At 44.9% G+C, this 26,155-nt stretch overlaps 1 protein-coding gene across 11 annotated transcripts in view; it reads left to right on the forward strand.

Moving 5' to 3' along the window:
* The window catches only part of LOC308328683 (calcium-activated potassium channel subunit alpha-1a), a 223,450-nt gene that overhangs the window by 56,744 nt on the left and 140,551 nt on the right, over nucleotides 1–26,155 (forward strand). The gene's annotated exons all lie outside the window — the stretch shown is intronic.

Below are 26,155 nucleotides of genomic sequence, written 5' to 3' on the forward strand. Positions count from 1 at the left end.
AAAACGAAATGCACCTCCATAAAAGCGGCGCATAAAACGGTGTATTGATTAAAAATGTGTCGCCCTCTTGCAGAGACGGTTGACACTTTAATAAATAAGGTAACGTTAAAAAATGTTGCCATAAAGATGAGCACTAGCTTGTGAACTTGCCCACAGTCCAATATCTTGAATGGCCTTAAGAGCAGAACTGTCCTGATCCTGATAGGGGCATTTGTTTCTGCATTGTATTGAAATTACATTCATATTCATCACTGCCTTCCTCTGATTTGTCGCATGCTTTGCTCCGTGAAGCACTCCGATGTTTCCCACTATGATGAACCGTTCAGCTATGAATTACCAAACTCTTTCTTTCCGGCCGTCGCCTCTGTTCATTTGTTTGTCAAGCGGCACTTTCATTCGAATGGGAATAATAACAATGTCTGTTCCTCGCAGACATTTCATCTATCTGGGCGCGTCTGGGGAGCAGGATGTAAACTAGACGGTGTACACACACACACACACACACACACACACACACACAGCGGTACAGGATGGAGAAGGGAACCATCCAAAATGAATACGGTGTCATTGTTAGCGGCTGTTGGAATGTGACAGTCGATCTGCTCGACACACAGGCAGGCAGGCGGCTGGCTGGTGGGAGACAGAGAGGAGCTGGGAGTTGAGAGGCGGCCCCCACGGCTTCCATCATCAGCCTCTTTCGTGGTGAAGGAGATGAGATGAGCTAGTTCCTTGAAGGGAAGCCGTCAGTTTCCTAAATGAGCCTCTCTTTCATCTTCGCTTCTGTCCCACTGGCACGCCGCACGGACACACACCCGCCCCGCATGCATGCTCTTCTCTCACTCCACACGAAGAGCTTTGAGAAGGACAGCCTTTTAGTACACCTCTTTCAATCAGAATCAAACTTCATTGTACAGTGGCTGATTTCTTTTTTTCTTTTTCCGTAAACTCCATTACCCCCCCCCCCCTCCCTCCCCCCTAATGCAGTGGTTCTCAAAGTATTAGTGTGGTCCGGTGACCCCCAGCGGTCCTTGTGGGCGTTCCACGGGGTCCCCAGCTAAATAAAAAAAAATCAAGATATCTACATTATTTTGTAGCTAAAGTCGATAAACTACGTACTGTACATGAGCATAAGGGATTAAAGTGGTAACGCATATAGGTAATTCCACATAGCAGCAGGCATAGATGTTGTCCATTGTTAAGTCGGGTGCAAAAAACCCCAAACTGAAATATAATCTACATGGCTTGTCCACAGGGAAAGTAAAGTCTCTACAGAGCGGGGGGAGTGGAGGCGGGCTCATAGGTTGGTGAACCAATAGAGTGGCGGCGTCGGTTTCCAGCGCTAGTTTGGAAACCTATATGCTCGGAAAAGCATAGGGCTCTTTCAGGCTAGCGGTCTGGTGACAGGAGGTGATCAGGTCTTAATTGACGGTAGCCACGCAGCAGATGGATGGTCCGACATCCGGAGGTCTTTCCCTTGGTACTGCGGTCGCCGGTCGCAGTATGTTATTGATTCAATCCGTTAATTGTAGTTCAAGGGTAAAACTTTGTTAAACGTTGTCGATGTTAAAACATTCTTGGAACGGTTGATTCAACAGATTTCCACGCGCGCCCCGGCATCGTGTTGCCGCTTTCTTGAAAGTAAATTGTCTGCCGGGTGGAAACCTCACACAGTCCGAAACAGTCACTTTTCAGGGTTCAAATTCAGATGGAAAAGCTCAAAACTCGCTGCTTCGTGGCCCCGCTTCGAGCTTGTGAATCTGCTACTTTTCATGCTTTTGTGTGACGCTGTAGTATGATAAAGTAGGGTGTTAATTTTCGGTAAATCAAACAACAACCAATGTACTATGGAGATAAAAGGTATCTGCGCCGACAGCAACGATAAAGTATCCCCTAATGCTTCTCCCTTTCACCCCTCGATCTCGCCGTGGGCTAAAAGCTACACTGTGGGAGCCCAGTCATGTGTGACTGGGGGTGATAAATATTTGATTGGACTTTATATTGTAAGGGTGATGACCAACACAAAAAGCTAGCGAGCCCTCTGAGACGAGCAAACACAGACCGGCCAATGCTTCCGTATCAATCATTTCCCCCCCCCGGCTTTTGTAAAGCACACAAGGTGACAGTGTCCCTAATCGAAATTGGATATATGGCTGTGTCTGTGTGTGTGTGTGTGTGCCTGTGTGTGCCCGTGTACATGTGCGTGTGTGCACGTGTGTCGGAGGCTATGATCACATGGACGGATGTCTTTGATAAATGACCAGTGCGAGGAAACAATGTATTATTGCAACTCTGCTTTGTCATAAAGTCTCTCAGCAGGGCACGTCCGTGCAAATCAATGCACGCACGCACAACAAACACACACACACACACACACAAGGGCACATGCACGGTCACGGTCCTCGCCTGTGTGTGTGTTTGTGTGTCGGCACCTGCTGCTCGTTGTTGACAGTTATTTCTCAGCGTGAGCAATGCCCGCCGGCTGTAATGGCCTCCTCCTGGCTCACGTACGCCGGCCGTGCCAGCCAGCCACGGGGCGACGGCCCGTTGCTTTTCTCTTCCAGCCGTGTGCCGCCCGCCCGTGGCCCCCACCTGTGGCCCCCACCCGTGGCCCCCGCCGCCGCTGATGATGTTCCCCAATCACATGCTTGTCATGTCTGGCCCACTCAGTGTCTGCTGTAGCTGGGACTGTGGTACTCAAAGTGTGGTCCGGACCCGGCGTGGTCCCCCAGGGGTCCTTGAGGAGGGTCTTCCACAGCAGAATGTGTTAGTATAGCAAGCGTCCCAGTCATTTCAATCTCTTTTTCCTTGTTTTGTACAAGTTCACAGTTTGTACATCTGCAAAAAAGAAAAAAAGATCTTGACAGTGTTGACAGAAAATATTTTCAGATGTCTTGACATGAAAATGACACAGATACAGCATAGGAATAATTCTTCCATTTATTATCTGTTGGATATTACAAAATAGCAGATGTACATAAGTCTGATGTACATATAATTGTTTAGAATCTAATTCATCGTAGATTTTTTTTTTTTTTTTTTACATAGCCTAAATCGTCTCTTCTGGGGGGTCCCTGGTGTGGGGCAATACAAATTGGGGGGTCCTTGACATGAAAGGAATGTGGGAACCACTGTCTTATAGTATACCGGCGGGGTTGGTGGAGTACCTTGTCCAGCACTGACGTCTCCTCCCGGGCAGGGTGTCATGCGGTGAGCCGGCACCGTAGTGCTGGTGTTGGTGGCTTTAGATTGGTGTGGTAATTCAATAGGCCTGGGGCTGTACTTGATCTTTTCAGGAGCAGCCAAGCCGATCCAGGCAGGGGAATCAACAGGGAAGGCAGGGCGCAAGGCTATTTGTCTCAATCTGCCCCTGCCTTTCTGCTTCTAGCATCCGACACATTCTATCTTGTGTGTGCGTGTGTGTTAATACCTGTGTGTGTATGTGTGACGGCCCGGTGGACAGCCACAGAAAATTGGATGACTGGGCACCGTTAACACGGCAGTTGCTATGGTTACAAACGTTTTGATGGACAGCAGGACAGATACCACACACACACACACACACACACACACACACACGTTTTTTACTTTACTCGGAGGACATCAACATTTTAGGACGGTATTGAAAATGGCCTAAAATAACAGATGATAGCTATTTTTCGCTAATAAGTCTAACCCCCCGCTAATCAAAACACAAACCCCAACCTGAATATTTTTCTAATTGCAAACCTATCTCCACAAACATATTTTCTCTCTCTCTAACATTGTCTATTTATCAAATTGTACTATGCTTGTTTGGTCCTCACAATTTTAGTAATACACACGCACGCATGATCTGCACTGTACAAGGGGATGCCAGCATGACCCTTTCTTTTCTCAGACACGTTCATATCGACGGGCAAAAAAACGTATATCCATATTTCGATCTACAATCTCACAAAGAGGTCGCGACGCAACCCTGTGTGTGTGTGGGTTTTATATTATACTGAACCAAGTAATAACGAGAGCTCCTGACTAAATTAAACTACACTGGATCCATTGGAACACATTTTTTATTCCATTCCCTGAAGAGTAGCGGTTTTTAACATACTGCAAGAGTTTTACGGCCGACGGCAACGACACCCACTTGAAGAGACTCGCCTACACAGGGCATCTCATCAGCAGTGCATTGTGGTCCAGGTATAGAGCCTGCACACCAAAGACGCTAAAAGATACTTTTTTTTTGTATGGCTTTCACCTTTATTTTATATATTTTATGGAGGGACAGACAGTAGGCTGACAGGAAATGGGGGGAAGACATGCAGTAAAGGCCGTCGGGATCTGGAGTCGAACCCGCGGCACACTGCCAGACTGGATTACTAGCCAAGGTGCCTGGACCTCTGAGCCATGGCCTAACCTAAAAGATACTTCTTTATTACAAAATGGAGATGTAACTGTAGAGGCAAATGATAGCGGACCTAGTAGAGCCCTGGGGGACCCCCAGTCATCTAAGCATCTAAGTCTCTATCGGGTGGAAACGCCATAATGTCCAATACTGTTGTTTTTCAGGATTCTAAATCAAAACGCTTCGCGCCATGTTTCAAGCTTGCAGATCTTTTGTGTGACGCTGTAGTAGTAGGATCAAGTAGCAAGGAAAAAATTGAAGAGTTAGAATATGGCAATAATATGAGCATCCCATAATGAGCAAAAAAAGACATGTTTGAGGTTTATAACACCACCACCCCCACCACCACCCTGCTCCGCCTCCATCAGCTGGTGGATTTGCGCAATATACAGAAATAGGTCAGGGCCTGCCTCTGTTTCTTAATGGGACCTTGGGTGGGAACACCAGAGACCATCTGCTCTGCCGGGCTGTTACCTCAGCCCTTTAGTCATCCCTCTGTCCGACCCTCAGTCCTGTCCGTCCCTCAGTCCTGGGTCATCCCTCTGTCTGTCCGTCAGTCCTATGGGCATACCTATGTCCCTCCCTCTGTCCTGGGTCATCCCTCTGTCCGTCCCTCAGTCCTTTGGGCATACCTATGTCCCTCCCTCTGTCCTGGGTCATCCCTCTGTCCGTCCCTCAGTCCTATGGGCATACCTATGTCCCTCCCTCTGTCCTCTGTCCTGACCCTCTGTCCCTCTGTCTGTCCGTCAGTCCTATGGGCATACCTATGTCCCTCCCTCTGTCCTGGGTCATCCCTCTGTCCGTCCCTCAGTCCTATGGGCATACCTATGTCCCTCCCTCTGTCCTCTGTCCTGACCCTCTGTCCCTCTGTCCGTCCGTCAGTCCTATGGGCATACCTATGTCCCTCCCTCTGTCCGTCCCTCAGTCCTATGGGCATACCTATGTCCCTCCCTCTGTCCTGGGGTCATCCCTCTGTCTGTCCCTCAGTCCTATGGGCATACCTATGTCCCTCCCTCTGTCCTGGGTCATCCCTCTGTCTGTCCGTCAGTCCTATGGGCATACCTATGTCCCTCCCTCTGTCCTGGGTCATCCCTCTGTCCGTCCCTCAGTCCTATGGGCATACCTATGTCCCTCCCTCAGTCCTGGGTCATCCCTCTGTCTGTCCCTCAGTCCTATGGGCATACCTATGTCCCTCCCTCTGTCCTGGGGTCATCCCTCTGTCTGTCCCTCAGTCCTATGGGCATACCTATGTCCCTCCCTCTGTCCTGGGTCATCCCTCTGTCCGTCCGTCAGTCCTATGGGCATTCCTATGTCCATCCCTCTGTCTGTCCGGCCGTCCCACAAGGTCAGGCCTTGTGAAGGTTGTTGTTGAGAGGAGGAGGACACCGTTGGACGGTTGAGACGTCCCACTGTGGAGAAAATGAGTGTGAACGTGTTCCCTCCTCCTGCTCTTCCCGTTCCTCATCGGCGCTATCGGGTTTAAACCTTGTATGTCCAAAGCTGTTACTTTTCAGGAAAAAAACAACGACCCGCGTTTCAATGGATCCACTGTAGTTATTATTTTGCCACAAGCTCTTGTTAATTACTTTTCATTGCTTCAAACTTAGAATATATGCACAGAATCTCTGTGCGCACGCACGTCTGTAGTTCATGTATCTTGATGAAACCCTTGGATCGACCGACCGAGTACAGTGTCCGGCGCCAAGTCGGCCAGAAAAGGCTCTGGCCGTTGAGCCCAATCAATTGCCATGGCAACCTCAGCCTATAGCTTGAAAAGTTCCCCACACCTGTCGAATTCCCCACACCTGCCATTTGATTAGTTAGTCAGTCCACTTGTCAGTTTGCACTCTTTACCAGTTACCTTACCACTGCACCTTTCCATATGGGCCACAGACAGACAGATGGTTATAACGTGTAGGGGCATTCATTCGCTATTTGCATCGTTCCCGAGTAGGCCAGTACCCAACGGGTACCGGCGTAGTATTTATAGAACAGACACACTTTAAAAGAAATGAATGAATAGCAAAAATAGCAGATAACTTTTGCATGACACTCTGGTATGACAAAGTAGGGCATTACAGTATATTAACAAAACGATGCAACACGGAGATGAGTGAACAGCTGTGTGTGTGTGTGTGTGTGTGTGTGTGTGTGTGTGTGTGTGTGTGTGTGTGTGTGTGTGTGTGTGTGTTTTAAATCAATCAATCAAATGTATTTATACATTCATGAAAACAACACTCATTCTAATAAAGTTCTTTACAGATCGATATAAACAGCAAAACAGAACCATAATTAAACGGCACTCCAGTCATAGTAGTCAGTAGAGCGAAAAGAAAAGGCAAGGCAAACCCTTCTTAAACATAATAAGGAAGGCAAACTCAGCCCTTCAAGGACGTTCAGAAGCGTGAGAATATAGAGCTCCAGAACCTGGATTTAACCCATTCTGACCGGGCACCCATTTTGGTGTTGGCATCATGTTATGCTTTAGCTATTGAAAAATAGCAGATCTCGGTGGCGCGCTACGAGCTTGTAGGTCTGCTATTTTTGAAAAATCGAAGAACGACTGACATTTTTTAGAATCTGATCTCAGGTCCGAATGGGTTAATCAGACCAGTGTGTGTCCAGTGGAAACCTCGTAATGAATCTGATCTCAGGTCAGAATGGGTTAAAAGACTCAACAAAGGGAGCAGATCTAAGAAAAGAACTAATGCACCTGTGCTGTACTGTGCTGTCTGAACTTCTCTGACAGGTATTATGTGAGATGGATTTTACCCCTGTGTACTTGTGTACAGATGTTGGGCTGCATTTAAATGAACGTATACGTGTGCCTTGCAGCTGTTATGCGAGTGTGTGTGTGTAGTGCTATGGGTTGTGGCGGCTAATTAGACTTTCCCACGGCGTGTTTGGAATTAATGTCTAGTTGCTGTCGCTAAAGTCATCATCAGCACGGATACAGCTGCCAACGCCGCCATGCAGCGCTGTCTCTCTGTCGCCTTGCTCTGCTATACTCGCTATACTGCTGTACTCGGTATACTATTGTACTTTTACTCTGTGTACATTTCGAAAGCAAGCTTAACCCTTATTAAACCTTACATTAAAAATGTACATTGAGTAAATTAAATGTCGATACCCTTGCAAGTATACAGTAATACAAAGTGTCTGCGTGCGTGTGTGTGTAAAACGAGAAGTAACCTGCTATTTTCAGTGGGCGACATCACTAGGATGGAACTCGTTAATTTATATAGATAACCAGCACCTTATCGATCCTGCTTATTGATCCAGACTTTTTTTTCAAGCCCACTATTGAGCATTTTCTGATATTTTGTGGAAATACGCGAGACGACAATTTTTGAACAGAACTGGTATATTTTTTTATTTGGCAGTTAAGATGAAAACAGTGTTTCTTTGACGGCACAGAGCCGGCGATGTGGAGCTCTCCAGTGCCCCGGTTTGGATTCATCTAGTAAACAAGGCCTGTCCAGGCTCCGTTGAGCTTACTAGGATAATACTACTTCCGGTAGACTGGAAATGTGGCTTTTCAAAAATAAGAGCTCAAAATGGGAAAAATGCTGGCGTGAATTAGATCCTACTTTTTCAATAAATGCTAGCGAGCTAAGTGTTGTGTGTAATGTCAAAAAGCATCATTTTGTTTTCCCAGGCAGCGCTGGCTGGCAGGTATCAATACTCTTTTACATGTTTGTGCCAGTGTGGTTGATTAGATTTAAGTGTTGATCAGCTCTTGTCTTGATTGTTTAAACATGACGTCAGGGCTGCTATGCTCGATACCAGGCTCGACAAGCCCAAAGCCTATTGATTCCGGACGGGTACTCGATGTGTCATTGAGTTTGTTTCCGGGTACTCAATGCGTTATTGAGTTTGTAATGGGCTCGGTTTTCAAGCTCCATACCTAAACACCATGCATAAATCCCCTACACTTAACCTCTACAAATCCTAACCCCAACCTGAATCTGTTAAATAATAATAATAAAAAATCAGGGGGACCCAGCAAAAGCATATTTTATACTTCGGCTGTTCAGAAATTACAGATCTACAAGCTAGATCTGCTATTTTTGAAAAAATCGTGAAATAGTGTGCCTTAACCCCTAACCCCCCCATCCATCCATCCACAGCAAATCCAGTTTAACTAGCTGGCTTATTCATTTGTCATCTGCCATGATTTATCAGTTCAGTCAATGACAATTCAATTGGCATTGACTACAGCCCTCTGGGCGCTGATGAATGGCTGTCTATTCCAGATCTCGACCACAAGGGACAAACACTGCAGAGAGGGAGGGGGTAATGTAGTTTGATATTTCATCAGAGAGTACACATACACCTTGTTGGAGTAGAATTGCAGCATGTAACACAATTAGTGTTCTTACAAGCCACGCAGTAAGATGTGATTTCCGTTCAGTGTTGGAAACAACAATACTTCATGGCGTTCTCTTCTGACCACAATGCTAATTTTGAAGGCATATTTTGAAGTAGTTTCAGTCATAGTCTTTTGAACAAAATTCCATTTAGTTTTAGTCATATTTTAGTCATCTGGTTTTAGTTTATTAAATATAAGATTTTAGTCGATTAAATCTACAGTTGAGTCAACTACGTTTCCCCCCCCATTTTTCTCAGCAGGCCCTGTTGGCATCATAGTGCCTTAGTGTAGATCGTCTATTTTCAGAGCGTGACACCCATGCCCAACCAATACATAACTTTAGTCATCACAGCTTAGTTTCTATCTAGTTTTCATCAGTGAAAAAACTAGTCGTCATTTTGCGTCATAGTTTTAGTCAAATAAATTCACACTGGTTCTTGGTTATACCTCTCATAGCAGGCATGGCCTGCCGCATATCTCAGCATATATACTGAGTGGTATACTGCATCAACTGGTATTATTATCCTGAAAGCACTCCATTTCAAGCTTGTCGGGGCGAGACTTCTTATTAGGAGGAGTTAGGGAAACCTCAGCACGGATATTGGAGAACAGATAGCTCATCCGTGGCTGAGCTCATTGTATTTAAAATGCACGCCGTCAATGGAAAGGCGTTAATTCAGCGCATGCATATTGATGTATATTGTCTCTGTCTACCTAAAATCAAAGGTAGTGGCAGATCTACAAGCTCAAAACTTGCTGTTCGTGCCACATATCGAGCTTGTGGACCTGCTACTTTTGATGATTTTGTGTGACGCTGTAGTATGATGATCAAGCAGGGTGTTATTTTACAACAAAAGAAAACACAAAAAGTAAAAAATATGGAGATAAGAGGTTTCTGCCCGACAGCCACGATACATGCCTTTCCTCTGTCTCTATCTAGCTCCAACAAGTGAACGACGCACCAGGCTTTAATTTGCAACTCACCAGGGACAGCGTTTTACAACATGGAAATGTAGCACTTTGTTCCTCGGCTCCATTTCGATTGGTTATATACCCCCCGCCCGATGAATGATTATGCCCACAGCCACCTTTCGTTACCCGTCATAATTCTGTGTCTGTATGGGGATGACTCACTGTCCCTCGTTGCTTTCTCGCCTCCATCTATTAACGCGGCCGTTTGTCACCTGGAGCTTTATTAGAACAGAGTTCAATAGATCCAGACCTGAGTCTCTGCAACGCCCAACTCGCTCCCTCCTTTTCCTCCCTCCTCGCCTCCTTCTGTCCATCAGAAACCTCTTATCTCCATATTCTGACTTTTTGTGATTTTAGTTTTCGTAAATCAGCGCCCTACTTAATCACACTGCAGCATTGTCACACAAAAGCATGAAAATGTGCAGATCTGCAAGCTTGAAACGCGGCGAGAAGGAGGCGCGTTTGGAGTTTAATTTGAATCCTGAAAGGGTATAACAGTTTTGGATTTATGAGGTCTCCGTCCCGACAGATTATATCACAAAAGGTCAAGTGAGCAGACGGCGGGAGTGATGTTTCGTTTAGCCAGGCCAGCCGGCTGGCCCGTTCCTTTTATTGGATCAAAGTCACCTGTGACTTATAAGGCCATCTCGTCTGTGCAGAGACGCGGTGGCGACAGAGCCGAGGCTCATTGCTTATATCTCGCCTTGGGTTAGGTGAAGGCGACAAAAACACCAATCACCAGCCGGTAAGAAAAGAGCTCACCGCCTGCTTCAGGAAGTTTGAAAAGGAGTTTTCATTGCGATCCCGATAAATATGCTATGTTAATTCCATTAATCTAAGATGGAACACAATAAATTGATTGCCGGTTAAAAAAATAATCATGCTCTTGTCAGTCTACTGTTCCATCAATAAAGGAATAAAAGCCCACCCTTCAAAACAATTAATTAAAAATAAATAAATAATAAAAATTAAATTAATGTTGGCTTAAATTAATGTTGGCCCCGCCCAATTCACGGTGACTTTGAAACATCAGATGCCATTAGGTAATTAAAATGCGGCCTTTTCTTCTCATGTGTCTCGGGGCGAATGACTGCCACAGGATCTTCCAGTTTCTTTGTTTTAAGTTGGAATCTAATTATGGACGCTCTGCTGGAATCTCAGACAGAGGAACCAACCCCGGGCTGGTTGGTAAATGAGAGATCGCTTCTGTCAGGGGGAGGGGAAACCTCATATGTCCACAACTGTTATACTTTTCAAGATTCAAATAATAAAAAAGCAGCAAAAGTAGCACATGTACAAGCTTGTGGATCTGCTACTTTTGATGCTGTTGTGTGATGCTGTAGTACAGTGGTAACCAAATGGACCCTTATGGGTCTATATTTTACACTCCCAAGAGTTAAAATGTTATTATCTGTATTACAGAGTTAATTTCCAAGAAGTCCACACAATTTGAGAATGTAAAATAATTGTTATTTTGATCGTTTGCCTGTTATCTCTCCTATGGTGTAAGGAAAAGACCTTGTGCACTCCTACAAGGACAGGTGCGTCGGAGCCGGCAACCAAATGCAAATCATGAGAAGAAAAGGGTCCCACACACCGTCTTCACTTATAGAGCAGTAGTTTTATTAGATGACAACGTTTCAGTCTAAACGACCTTCATCAGGGACACCTGAGGTCATTCAAACAGTTAGAATATGGAGATAGGAGGTTTCTGCCCAACAGCAACGATTCATTAAACTCATTGAATTCATTCTGCCCGACAGCGACGAGTTGGTGATTATAGTCACAATGAGACATGACTGCAGGCTGCAGTGGATTGATGGACAGACAGACAGACGGACTGGACAGAGAGGCAGGCGGTCGCCAGGCAAATTGTCCAACAGACAGACAGGCAGAAAATTGCATCCAGACAGATTGAGAGCTAAGCAGTCTGTCAGAGTCATGATGCAGGCGTTCCGCTCTCTCTCTCTCCCTCTTTCTCTCTCTCTCTCCCTCTTTCTCTCTTTCTCTCTCTCTCTCTCTCTCTCTCTCTCTCTCTCAGCTCTGTCCCTGTCGTGTCGTTGCTACGGCCCGGCATGGAAAGCCTGCGTGACTCAGAACACGTCGTACACACGTCACACCTTACATAATTGTAGCACAGTGTAATGCCTCAGTAATGGAGGAACATATTATAAACCAAGCTTCATAATATTAAAAAAATATATTGAAACTATACACACTGAATGTGGATGCCAGGCAGGGCCGGTTCTAGCCTTGAGGGATCAAATCCCCGTAAACCCCCGGAATGCTTAGAAAAAGTGCTCAGCATATCAGTTTATCGATCCATCGATCTATCTTCTCCTCCTTTGACTAATCTCGCGTTACCAGACCGTTGCCTCCGTGATTTCCAAACGCTTCATCATACAGTCTGGGGCGGGCCAACGGAAGAGGTCTCATGAGTATGCGACAAAGCGGAAGTGGAGCCTCCTCTCCACTTCCGTTTCGTCTTTACAGTCGCGCAAATGTATTCTAATATAAATATAAATCATCTAAGGCTATAGCTTGTTGCTGTAAATGTAAAGATATTTTTAAATATATTTTCGTGAACGGAAATGGCAACTTCCGTTACTCAGCTGAGTCAGCTCATGGGGGCTATACGAGGTCATCATCCCCATTGAGTGTCACCCGGATGACTTTTAGCTCTAGAAGGAGAGAACCATGACTCTTCAATGTCAGACGTGTGACATTTAGCTCTAGAAGGAGAGAACCATGACTCTTCAATGTCAGACGTGTGACATTTAGCTCTAGAAGGAGAGAACCATGACTCTTCAATGTCAGACGTGTGACATTTAGCTCTAGAAGGAGAGAACCATGACTCTTCAATGTCAGACGTGTGACATTTAGCTCTAGAAGGAGAGAACCATGACTCTTCAATGTCAGACGTGTGACATTTAGCTCTAGAAGGAGAGAACCATGACTCTTCAATGTCAGATGTGTGGCATTTAGCTCTAGAAGGAGAGAACCATGACTTCAATGTCAGACGTGTGACATTTAGCTCTAGAAGGAGAGAACCATGACCCTTCAATGTCAGACGTGTGATTCTCTGGCTGTGTTATTTTTTGTGATTTCCTTTTTATAGATACAGTACTTGCATAAGACGCCCTTTCCAGCTTATGATCAGTCTTTGTTCTGTCTTAGCTGTTTCTTTGTCCATTTTGACCTCTGACCGACCGAATTAAATATGCGTGGCCCAGTGGGGTCAAGCAGTCCAGTCAGTCCTTTGATTGGCCGAGCTTTCTATCCCTCCTCAGATGTGTCTAGATGTGTTTCACTGAAGTCTTCCTTCTCTTTTTTCTGTTCCCCTTTTCACCCCATCTCTCCGTTTTTTGTTGCCTATAGTTTTAATTCTATTCATGAATTAATATTTGCCCTTTGTATTTCTTCATTATGTGACCAGATTTGACTGAGAGCCTGCCATCGCGAAATCTCCATGTTTTCACCAGGAGGAGATTATAATTTTTTTGTTTATCCAAGAGTCCATGAGTTAATGGCACAGGCAGACTCTTCACATACTATAGCATGTCTGAAATAAGTGTCATATGAAATGAATGCTTAAACATGTAGCTATAGGTGTAATATTAGAGACCACAGAAATGAACCTTTCAAGCCTGTTTTCTCAACTCGCTGTTTTTTGCAATTACATTACTCTATAAGCCATATGTCCAAAACTGGTGGGCTCAACAACCAATTGTCAATGATTCTGCTGCTTTCATATGACATGAAAAAAAGAAAAGAAAATCCAATGGCAGTCCCTCAGTAAAATTTTGCCACATATGTCCAAAACTGTTTTCAGGATACAGATCCACAAGCTGAAAACGAGCTAGGATTGGCTTCTTTTGGTGCTATTGTGTGATGCTGTTGTAGGGCATTAATGTGCAAGAAAAAGATAAGAGATTTCTGCTCTGACAGCAACAGCGACATCACACACTCGCTTTGCATCCACCTGCATCATCCACCCTGGAAAGAAACACAGCACTCTACAGTGGCAGTGGGTGGACGGGTGGGGTGGGGTGGGGTGGTGGTGTTGTGTGGGGGGCACCTCTACGATCTATATCACTGTTTATGTTCAGCGTATAAAGTTTATATGGCGTAATACATCACCCCATCTGTGAAAATATTTACAGTGGCCATGTCCTTCGCTCCTCTATTCATCAGTTTGTACCATCCATACATCTAAGCGTCTGAGTCACACAGGAGAGAGAGGGAGGGAGAGAGACAGAGAGAGAGAGAGAGACAGAGAGAGAGAGAGAGAGGGAGAGAGAGGGAGAGAGCGTGGGAGAACGAGGAGACGAGTTTGGTTATTGCAGCTCTTCAGAAAGATGGATGACACGGCTCTGCTCTCCCTTAAAAGTGAACTAAGAGGCAACAGAAACCGGCTGTCACATGGTTGCTTTATGGCCCTGGGATCCAAGGACTCATTGTTCGCTATACTGTATTGGAAGCTCGCAAAAGGAAAAGTAGACAATTTAGTGCCATTTTTCTGCTTTCTCTGCACAGGCACTCGCAAATGTGCGCGCACACACACACACACCACAAATGCTCACATACACTAGGGCTGGGCAATATGACTTCAAATCTATATTACGATTATTTTGTATTTGAGGTACGTACGCCATACTTCGTCGCACAAGAGTGTCAAGCGAAAATGTATTGTGAAAATAGCCGAGCTTGTAGCTTGCTGCTATTTTCATTTCCGTTGCATTTCCTGACCGCTGACGGTTTTGGACATAAGGTTTTCACCCGACAAGGTGAGGATAAAGCTCAATATTGTATCACGCTCCAATTATTTCAGCACTAGCATTGACCTGCCTCTGACTCCCCTCCTGTCAGGGTGACACCACGGGGCGCGCGCCATATCGGCCTCTCGGGTTTCCTATGCCCCGAATATGCTGTTGTCACTCGTGTCATATTATTTTTCGACTCTCTAATTGCTTATCACAGGAGTCAGCAGAGTGGGGACCATCTGCTAAGCCAGGTTTCAGATCCGTTTACCCCCACTGGGACTCGCGTTGCCTGGGAGGAGACCGGTCGCCCTATATAAAACACACCTTCGCCTCCACCAGCTCCCCGTGCCGCGCACCGCTCACACTTTCCATGAGATCATGGTGGGAGGGAGCGATGGGGAGAGAGAGAGAGAGAGACGCTGTGTTGTCACTGCTGTCATATCCTACTGACTCACCTGCCAGTGAGACGTAGAGCCTTTGTCCTACTCCTCCCGCCCAACACTCCCTGGCCGGCTTCCATTTCCCCAGAACACAGGCCAGTTGTTTTTGCGTATAGACATTAGACCGACAAAGCCGGATGCACCACGGTGGATTCGAACCCCACAACCTCGGTGGAGGGCAGGCTACTAACCCATTTAGACCCGAGTTCAAAACATTCCCTTTGAAAGAATATGTATTCAAAGATTTGTGCCAAGTTTTTACGATTTTTCAAAAATAGCAGGCCTTCAAGCTCGTAGCGCGCCACTCGGTGGTGCGCTATGAGCTTGTAGATCTGCTATTTTTCAATAGCTAAATTGTAACATAATGTTTAAAACACCAAAAGGGGTTCCCGCCCAAAATGGGTTGTTAACTTTACCACTGCGCCTACCCAAGCTGTTTGATGCTTCTGTGTGCCGCTGTATGAATGATCAAACTAGGGCGTTAATAATTTAAAAAGAAAAGTTAAAATATGGTGATGAAAGATGAAAGGTTTACTGCCTGACAGCAACAATATTGGTCTTTTGAAGTGTAGCGTGGAAGTGAAAGTCACGCGTTGCCGCGTCAGTCCGTCAAACGGTGGCTCGGTTTGGTTGAGTCAGAGAGGTGGAGACAGTTTAGCTGTGTTTCTGATGCTTTGCATATATCAGGGGCGCTGGCACTGTGCTAATGAAATGCCTCGACGCTCTGCCGTCTCTGGACCGCGTTGCATCAGTGAAGCAGTTCACTTCAAAGCCTTCCGCACATCAAAGTACAACCAGAGGCAGTGTCTCTACTCTTTCTCAACTCTCCCGTGGATTCAAAGTTCTCAGTCGCCACGGCTGATTTTAGTCACTTGGATTCCATAATGTCTTCTATATGGATGCATTTTGTGTAGCGAAAATTGCCGGTCTACAATCTACAAGCTCTCAATGCGCAGAGAGCTTGTAGATAGGCTATTTTTGGTTAGATGTTTTGGTTCCTTTTCTTTCTTTTTTTAGATTAGAGTATTTGAAGTGGTCAACCTAGCAATTATTTTCAGAAGCATTTATAAAAGCAAAGGTTAAAGCCTCAATCTGTGATCTGTCTGTCTGGCTTTTTTTGTTCATTTTTTCCCATCAGCGTTAATATTGTCAAGGTCACAAATGTCACTGTTGTGTTGTTGTGTTGTGATGTCTGACTTGTTTGACAGCCACAGCTCTGGGGAGGAACCTAGTTGTGCTGTACATGCAAGGTGCTGAGAGGTGATTGTAAATTACAACTTTTATGTGCCATTTCCAATCCTTCAGGGAGACGAGAGACTGACGGTGGGGATCGTGGGGGTCGCATATTGCGACAACAGAAAAGGCTTACTGATATTAAAGTCAATGGCCACGTGTCCCAATGTGTGGTTCAAATCATCGGTGTTCAATGAATGGTCGCTGTTGGGCAGAAACCTCCTATCTCCATAATTTTAACTTTTAGTGTTTTTTCATAAATGAACGCGCTAATTCACACAAAAGTATCAAGATGTTGCAGATTCACAAGCTTAAAGCTCGATCTGCCGATTTTACCGTTTTGAATTTGAATCCTGAAAAGTTACCGGTTTCCACCCGACAGATATGTCAATGCACATGTAAATTAAGTACCCCCACACACACACACACACAAAATAGGACTCCTTAAGGAGCTTTACTGGACCCTTGTCTTTTCTCTATATTCTTGACCTCATGTAGTACTCCATATCCTATGAATTATTTGAATCCAATTCAATGAATTGTTCAGTGCCCAAAATACATACTAATAACTTGGTTGTCCTTGACACGTTTCAGAACTGCTGCATTAGAGAAATGCACAGTCTTTGATAAAGCTATTAAAAAAATCAGATGGAGGGAGAGGCAGTCTGGACGTGCGCAGCTTAGTACTTCCAGGCAGCGTGCCGATGAACTTTTCACAAAGACAGGTTGTCTCAGTCACAGCAGCTATTTGAATAATGATTGATCTCATTGTCGCCGCAGGCTAGCCGTTAATCCCAGCATCAGACGTATGGACAGCGGAAAGGTTACAGGTGTCAGCATAGATAGAGCCTCATTGGCCACTGCAGTTCATTGGAGCCATGTGTATCGCAGTATAAGGAGGAAGACAAGCGGAAGTGTGGAAGGCACGCTGCCACTCAAGCGACTACTGGCCAATAACAGCGCGTCTTTTCGGGACTTATCAATTCAATCCAAAGGAGCAGTTTACATTGCCTTGATTGGCCTACAGAGTGTCCCCTTCTGTGACGCATGCGGAAGCTTGGCAAGCTTCCACTATGCTGGAAACAAGCTTGCACACGCCCCAGAGCCGAAGGAGGCGTCTACCTTTCTATGTCTATGTGGGTGGGTGGATGGATGGATGGAGGGAGGTATGGGGACAGACTGCAGCTTAGCTTAGTGTTTTCGAGGGCCCCAGGCTCTGTGACAACCAACGCTCTCACAATTCAATATATTCAGTGAGACACTTTTCGTCACCATAAACCATTTCTTGCGATGTTTGCATTGACTCTCTGGCTCTGCTCCCGCTTGACACACTGAGATCACAACACCATATCGTCTCTGCCAGGTGCAAACCTCCAAGGCTCAAAACTGTTACATTTCAGGATTCATAGTCAAAAATAAATGTTGTAGCGATTTTAATGCTTGTGTGACGCTGTAGTGTAGTATGATCAAGTAGGGGCTTTAATTTACGATAAAACACAAAAGGTTCACCTGCCCTTGCCCTCCGTCATACAGTAGTTCGAACTTTGTTGAGCTGTAAATTCTGTACCCTCTACACAAATCAATTTGATACAACATAGCAGATCTACAAGCTCCACAATGCAAAGCTTTGGTGAACGTTCCCCTCAGAGATGTTGGGGGGTTCCAGTGGTTAACAAAGGTAGAATCTTAAGTTTAAAGCATGTTTTGATGTGGATCACGTGATGTGATTTGGTGTCTATTTTTGCCAGAATAATCGTGACGTATAATCGTCCCAGCCACGCCGTTCCCAAGCGTTTTCAGCTCCGCACACAGGATATACATTAACTTATTTTGGGAACCCCTTTTGGTGTTTTTAAGCATTCTGTTGTACTTTAGCTATTGAAAAATAGCAGATCTACAATCTACGAGCTTAATTGTAGGTCTGCTATTTTTTTAAACTCGTGAAAATATGGCGCAGATCTTTGAATATATATTCAGAGCGAACATTTTTTACTAAAATATTGGCTTCTGGGGGGTCCCTGGAACTACATATTTTGAGATCGGGGTCCGTGGCCCAATAGAGATAATTCTGGGGGTCCTTGATATGAAAAAGGTTGAGCACCACTGACATAGAAACATGGGTTTTTCAGGATTTAGAAGAAGATTTTTTTTTAATCGACCTGCAATTTAAGCCCTATTTCACAACGCGTCACATCAAAATCTACCCTCATGGGCGTCTTAAATGTTTTCAAATGGAGGTCGACGGGCAAATACATAATCAATTTGGGGGGCCCTTGCCATGGAAATGTTTGAGGACCGAAATGGCTTAATATATTCAGGTCACTGCGCTGTTGTCTCGGCACTGGTTACTGCTGCCTGATTCCATTATGTACATTTAATCATTGCATAAATCGTCCCTGCCATAGTTAATAACGTCAAAACTTTATCACAATATAACACTACAATGAATGGGCAATTACGTTGATGGCCACTTCAGAGCAGTAGTGCAACCTTTCATCTTTGCTCAGAAAGTAGCCGTCATAAAGCATATTTTGGTCTGGGAGAGGGTGAGGGCAGGCCATGCCAAAATGTGGAACTAAAATGTTACGTTTGCCTTCCAATTAGGCTAATGTATAGGAGAATGTCTGCCTTAGTGCATGCAGATAAAACAATGCCCTGCAACCGGCTTTCCTTTTTTCCCCCCTTCTGAAACAACCCTTCCACATTGGGAACCCAGTGACCTCCATGTGGGGTGGATAGGGTTTCATCTCACAGGAGACGGTGCTGCATGGTGGTGACATGATCTTTATCTAATTAAATCAAGGTTTCCTTTAATATCCTGAAGGTTAATGAGAAGTTTATCATGCGCGTCGAAGCACACTTTCGCTCGCTAACAACGTAGCGGGCTCCTGATAAGCGCCAGCGCTCTCTGGCTCGCAGCGACGGAGAAGTGATACCGACTCTCCACCGCAGAGGAAGGACAGGAAAAGCCTGGATTAGTATTCTGGGCACGTTGGCACGGATTGAAATGGCCCGTTTGTAGATATGGTTTTGATATGTACATAATTCCACATAATCTGGTCACTGAGCACCTGTGTCCCTGCATAACCGTTAGGGTGTTGTCCTTTCCCAAACCGGGGGTCAGGTCCCCAAAGGATTTCTGTGGGTTCCCCAGGTGATTGCACAATATGTATCTGTTGAATCGAGTCAAATTATGTACTCTGTGTGTGTGTGTGTGTGTGTGGGGGGGGGGGGGGGTCCCCAGTTCAAATGTGATTATTTTAGAGGGTCGCGGCTTCAAAGGTTTTGGACCCCTTGTACTTAACCTGATTAAGGATATTTAGCCTCAGCACACATCAATGCAAACCATTAAACACACCAAGTATGGATGGCTGCAGGTAAAACAGTAATTGCGGCAGCACTTCGTTACAACCAGCCGGGCTCTCGCTCTCTCGCTCGCACTATTTGAGGAGCCTAAGAAAAGTAAATGTCGTCTCTACAAAGTCTATTAAATAACACATTTTAATTATGAGTTACAGAAGCCACACAGATGCTATTTGGCAAAGGTTGTGTTCCCTTGTCTTCTGGAATGGAACGGTATATTACTCATTTTTGTCAGTTAATCACTCGCTGAATATGGATAATTAATATCCGCTTCATGGTAACGGAAGATAGATAAAAAACTTTATGCGATCCCAGGGCTACACAAACTAAAATGGATATAAGCTCAAGTAAACAAAAGTAAGCCTGAAGCTGTACTTTTTGTTTCTAACGTGCTCACGCGTTGTGTGTTTTGTTGTCTCCGTCCAAAGGGCAAAGGTCGTGGTTCTCAACCTTTCGTGCATCGGGGGCATCTCTAAAAGCATTCCCAGGCGCCTTGACATGGCAGCCGTGGTGAGATGGGTGGGCCGCGTGCATACTCGGAGCATGTTGACTTTAATGATCAATCAATCCATTGTGTTCCGTTTTTTTTACCAGCTACGAAGCAGGCTGGTCTACTTTCTATCAAGTCGGTAGAGGCAACTTATCATTTCATTGGCTGCCGTAGTCTTGGTAGTGGCAACTTATCATTTCATTGGCTGCCGTAGTCACCTATCTTTCTGATTGGCTGCCTCGTCTCTATAGGCAACCAGTTTTGCCTCTAGTATAATCAATATGGGCAGAGTACTTTAACTAGTTGCTGAATGCAGGCTGCCATGCTCAGCGACATTGGCAGGGGTTTCCACAGCTACCCCACAACACAGCGTCACTGTCTGAGCAGAAGCTCTCAATGTTTTAACCATAAAACTAAATGTATAATAACTAAACATAAATCTCACTTGAATTGGATTGCAATACTTTACAATTTCATCTTCTGATACTTTTTGACATATAATATAAATAATAATCCTGTACCGTCACCGTGTAGCGTTTTGTTTCCTTAGCGCAATAATAGCCTACAGGCTACAACTTGCTTCTGGTTGCTGAGCACACATGATCCTTGGTATTTTCATTCGAACGGACAGTCAACTTTTCACCTCTGTTTGGAAAATCCTCGGGAAACAGTTTCCAGGAATTACATTTTGGGCAGGCAAGATGTGTCATCGTCGTGTCCCCCCCCCTTTCCCCGCACAATCGGAAGCAGACGAGTAGGACGACAATGGCTGAAAGGCAAGCATTTGCATTCCAACGGTTGATTGAGGTTCGCTCTATGCGCAACGGCCAATCCGCTGCCCACTAATAGTTCTCAGGTCTAGTGTTTGTCCTCTCTTTTTTCTCTGTCGTGTTTTCAAATGGATTCGCCTTATTGTAGATATACGACGGGACCCTTCTCGCGTACCAGTGGCACATGTCCCGCAGACAGGCAACCGGTCCACGGACCGGATGTTGGGAACCTCTGCTGTAGCTCAGACATAGTTCTCAAACGTTTTCCTGCCATTAAAGACCCCGAAATTGTGTTTGGCTACGAACCCCCATCTAAAAATGGGAGCCCCGGAACCCACTTTGAGAACCAGAGCTCAGTAGCCAAGTCTACTTACAGTATAAGCAGGAAGATCGCCACAACTCACAGACGTGTCCTTTAGTTATTTCAAATCTATTTAATTTTGGTTTTGAGCGCCGCTGATAAAGAAATCATATGTTTTTCTGAAAACGGTTAGGATTTAGAAGAATCAGCCTCTGGTCTTAATGGGTTAAAGAACAGCTGGAGGCGATGGTGATGTGTTTATACTCATCTTTATTGTCATATCCTCATCTCACCTCATCTCCAACACCACTCTCTCATGCACCTCTCTCCCCCTTCCTCTCCTGTCTGTCTGTGTCTCTGTCCTCCTTCACACGTCGGTGCACAGCGTTTGAGGCATTCAGTTTGAATTTGAATGGAATAGAGGTGACGTTTATTGCATTAGATGACCGTGATCCCTTCAGATTTTAAATTGAAGTTGCCATCCGTGAACCCAGAAAGTTTCCTCCAGACTTCAGAATTTACTCGACTGTTCTCTGATCCATAAGCTCGAAAGGTGGTGAGAAGAGAACACATTTATGAGATTGTAGATCTGCCCTTTGCCATTTTTAAATTTTTAATCATGCAAGTAACCGTTTTGGACATAATGAGGTTTTTACCCGACAGATGACATACTAGAAATTGTGTATTGTGTCCTCTGGGTAGTACATACTATAGTAATGCAGTACAGTATGTGTCCTGGGTAGTACACACTAGTAATACAGTACAGTATGTGTCCTGGGTAGTACACACTAGTAATACAGTACAGTATGTGTCCTGGGTAGTACATACTATAGTAATACAGTACAGTATGTGTCCTGGGTAGTACACACTAGTAATACAGTACAGTATGTGTCCTGGGTAGTACACACTAGTAATACAGTACAGTATGTGTCCTGGGTAGTACATACTATAGTAATACAGTACAGTATGTGTCCTGGGTAGTACACACTAGTAATACAGTACAGTATGTGTCCTGGCTAGTAGGCTACAATATGTGTGTGATGCTGAGCCAGCAGTATTTGGACTGAACAGTGACAGCGAAGCAGTTGGAAGGATTAGACAGACTTTGCCAGAATAGTTAATTAAAGGCCAGTAAGGCTACTATAGGTACTGTAGGCTTCTATCCAGTTTTAATTAAAGGCCAGTAAGGCTACTATAGGTACTGTAGGCTTCTATCCAGTTTTCCGGTAGAGCATGCCGTATGCGAACCGCGGGCTCCCCCAGAGTTGGTGTGGAAGTGTCCTTGAGCAAGACGCTGAACCCCTAATTGCTCCCGATGTGCAGGTTGGTGCCTTTGGGTGTGAATGCACAATATATGTAATGTGCTTTGGATAAAAGCGCTACGGTATTTAAATGCACCATTTATCATTTACATGTGGTAAATCAGTCCGTTAAAAAAAAGAGTCAAGTGGGACTGTCACGCGCATTGATTAGTCAACTGAAAATGAATGTTCAGGTCGGGATACCCTATCATAGCCAATCAGGTGAGAGAATGCATATAGGATACAGGACTGAAATTGGAATTGATGACACAAAGGAATGAGCAGACAAAATTGGAACTGATAAATGGCTACTCTCTTCCTGATTGGATGAAATAGGCCTGAATATTTGTTTTGGGTTTACTAAAGAGCTGGAGAGACTTACTTGTCTCTCCTTTTACTGAACAAACACTATTAGCAAATGATTACCATCATAATATAGAGCTTTGTTTTAATCTTAAGCATAACCTTTCATTTAGAAATGTTGTATAACAGCCATGATTTCGGTCAGAATTGTTTGTGCTGTATACTATGATTATATGTATTTGTTGTTTTGATATTATTATGACGCTAACCCCAAAGGGATTCGCTTACAAGTTGTACTTATATAACAATGATAATACAGCAAATAAAAACAAATTATGAGGATAAAGTTGTAGGCTACTTTTCTGTTTGTTGACGCCCGCAGCCAAACGGCACTCATTTAGAGATGCAGCATATTGGTTTAAGCAGGATAATTATAAGGAGGCGTTCTGCGAGGCAGAGATGCTGATCAGCAACACGCTTCATTCCTCATTCAGAGAGGGAATGTGAACATACCGTATATGCACCGTAGGAGGAGGACTGACCTACATTCTGTATCAGCCCCAAAACATAATATCTCTGTGCACAAAAGTTTCTGAGCTGCTTGCGCACTCCTATTGAATAACCTGCTGAGCATGCAGTCACATTATGAGATATGAGACTTAGACAGACTCTTCTGTATCTGTAAACGGTTAACCACTTAAAGCAGTAACATTCTTCTTCTACCCGCAAATTTGAACTCTGTTTCCTGTGCAAGTCCTGGCATTTTTTTTTACCATTGTTGAGCTACTGGCGCCGGCCTGCTTGCTCAGGGGATCAGCTCCACCAGAGTGTTCCAGACTTCCCTCTCCAGAGCAACATTAGTAAATTCCTCCTGGGGGATCCCGAGGCGCTCCACGGCCAGTGAGTCGATGTGTTTCCAAACTGCGCCTTGGTCTGCCCCGGGGTCTCCTCCCAGTGGGACGTGCCTCGAGGACCTCCCTAGGGAGACGCCCCATAGGCATCCTAACCACCTAAGCTGGCTCCTTTCCCAGCCACCCGTCGAAGGATACCGTATATCTTGACCATCAGCGTCAAACGTCATGTCTCACCTAGACACAGGATCTGACACGAATTTTGACCTATCTAAATGTCTCAACAGTAGAGCAGGGAGACTAAATACAACCACCCCAATTGTATAATTTATATTGTAATAACAAAAAGGTTACGCCCTATGTGCTTCAACATAATTCAACGCATTTTTTGACATTTTCTAGAAATAGTTTTAACATTTTGAGAACTTTGTGCGGTTGTGCCTATAATGACGTAATCAAAATCCACTCAGAGAGACAGGTGTGTTCAAGATTGGTACGGGATCATCCTGCTACAGCATTAAACAAATGTATAAATGGTAAATGTGTGCGTTCGTTTGTAGTTCATTCATATATCTCGACAGACAGAGATTTCCATATACGTATGGGCATAAAATGGACACGGTACATCAGGAACGCCGATAATGGGCATTGCATAATCGAGTGGGCCACGCATTTCCAGCTTGCATCGTTCTCGACTTGATTATATGATATACATAAGTGTACAATATACTGACCAACTTGTAAACTTTCAGGTACACATTCGGGTACAAACATCACCTCTTAAATCACACTGCTTTGTACCCGACTGAATAGTCAAATTAGAAATGTATAGAAATGGGATCTATATATTTAATTATTTTTGACTCATGCAGCTATGGGATGTGGCGATCATAATTATGGATTTCTGGTCACTCCTCCCGGCTACCCAGAGGCTCATGGACAAAGTGGTGTGAAGAGTGGACCCTGTGATACCGGGTTCCAATTCACTGCCAAGTCCCTCGCTCCCTGGCACCGGTGTGGCCTTCACCCCGGAGTCCCTCGATAAATCTTTGAATATGTGGGCCCCCATTTATACCTCACCCCCGAGCTGCCAATACTGTGCCCGACGCATTCGTCACATTTCACCAACCTTGTACTCTATTAGCTGCTGTGTGTGCATTTACGGCAGCCCGCTGTATTAACTTGATGCAGTGTGAAATCATCGGCCGGTTTGTGCTGCACTTTTTAAAGGGAATCTTTTATGAGCTCCTGGTATATATTGCGAGGCGGAGGGGATTGGATTGGACATCGTCTGGCGGGTGGAAACCTCATATGTACAAGAGACATGTTGCTTTTCAGGATTTAAATTTAAAAGAATGGCACAAGTATAGCAAATCTACAGCCGCCTTTCTAGCTTGCACATCTGTTACTTTTGATGCTTTCATGTGACGCTGTAGTATGATCAAGTAGGGGCGTTTACGAAAAAAAGGGAAAGAAATATATATATATTTATATGGAGATAAGAGGTTTTCCCCGACACCAACGATATGATGGCGGAAGGTGAACTCTTTCTCCTCTAAACGCCATCATGGTCACTCTGCAGTCCGGTCACACACACGCACACATGCACACACACACACACACACACACGCATGCAAACACACACACGCGCGCACGCGCACACATCCATCTCCTGGCTCAATCCCAGCGGGGGGGAGGTCCTTCATATCTCTCACACATTAGTGTGCACGCACACACACGCAGTAAAGGCGCACGCACGTGACATGCGTGCACAATACACACACATGCAACACACGTCAGAGGTGAAGACGTGCACTCGCAGGCATGCAACACACTGTGACATTTAAGCTCGTGCTGTGCCTTAGAGGACAGACTAGTAATATTTTCCGTCCTTCTAACCCCCCCCCCCCTACCATTCTGTTTAAATACAATCTTCCCTCTAACCCCCCCCCCTACCATTCTGTTTAAATACACTCTTCCCTCTAGCCCCCCCTACCATTCTGTTTAAATACACTCTTCCCTCTAACCCCCCCCTACCATTCTGTTTAAATACACTCTTCCCTCTAACCCCCCTACCATTCTGTTTAAATACACTCTTCCCTCTAACCCCCCCTACCATTCTGTTTAAATACACTCTTCCCTCTAACCCCCCCTACCATTCTGTTTAAATACACTCTTCCCTCTAACCCCCCCCCCCTACCATTCTGTTTAAATACACTCTTCCCTCTAACCCCCCTACCATTCTGTTTAAATACACTCTTCCTTCTAACCCCCCCTACCATTCTGTTTAAATACACTCTTCCCTCTAACCCCCCCTACCATTCTGTTTAAATACACTCTTCCCTCTAACCCCCCCTACCATTCTGTTTAAATACACTCTTCCCTCTAACCCCCCCTACCATTCTGTTTAAATACACTCTTCCCTCTAACCCCCCCTACCATTCTGTTTAAATACAATCTTCCCTCTAACCCCCCCTACCATTCTGTTTAAATACACTCTTCCCTCTAACCCCCCCTACCATTCTGTTTAAATACAATCTTCCCTCTAGCCCCCCCTACCATTCTGTTTAAATACACTCTTCCCTCTAGCCCCCCCTACCATTCTGTTTAAATAC

This window comes from Protomyctophum bolini (assembly GCF_963924005.1).
Source record: "Protomyctophum bolini genome assembly, chromosome: 14".
NCBI classification, from domain to species: domain Eukaryota; kingdom Metazoa; phylum Chordata; class Actinopteri; order Myctophiformes; family Myctophidae; genus Protomyctophum; species Protomyctophum bolini.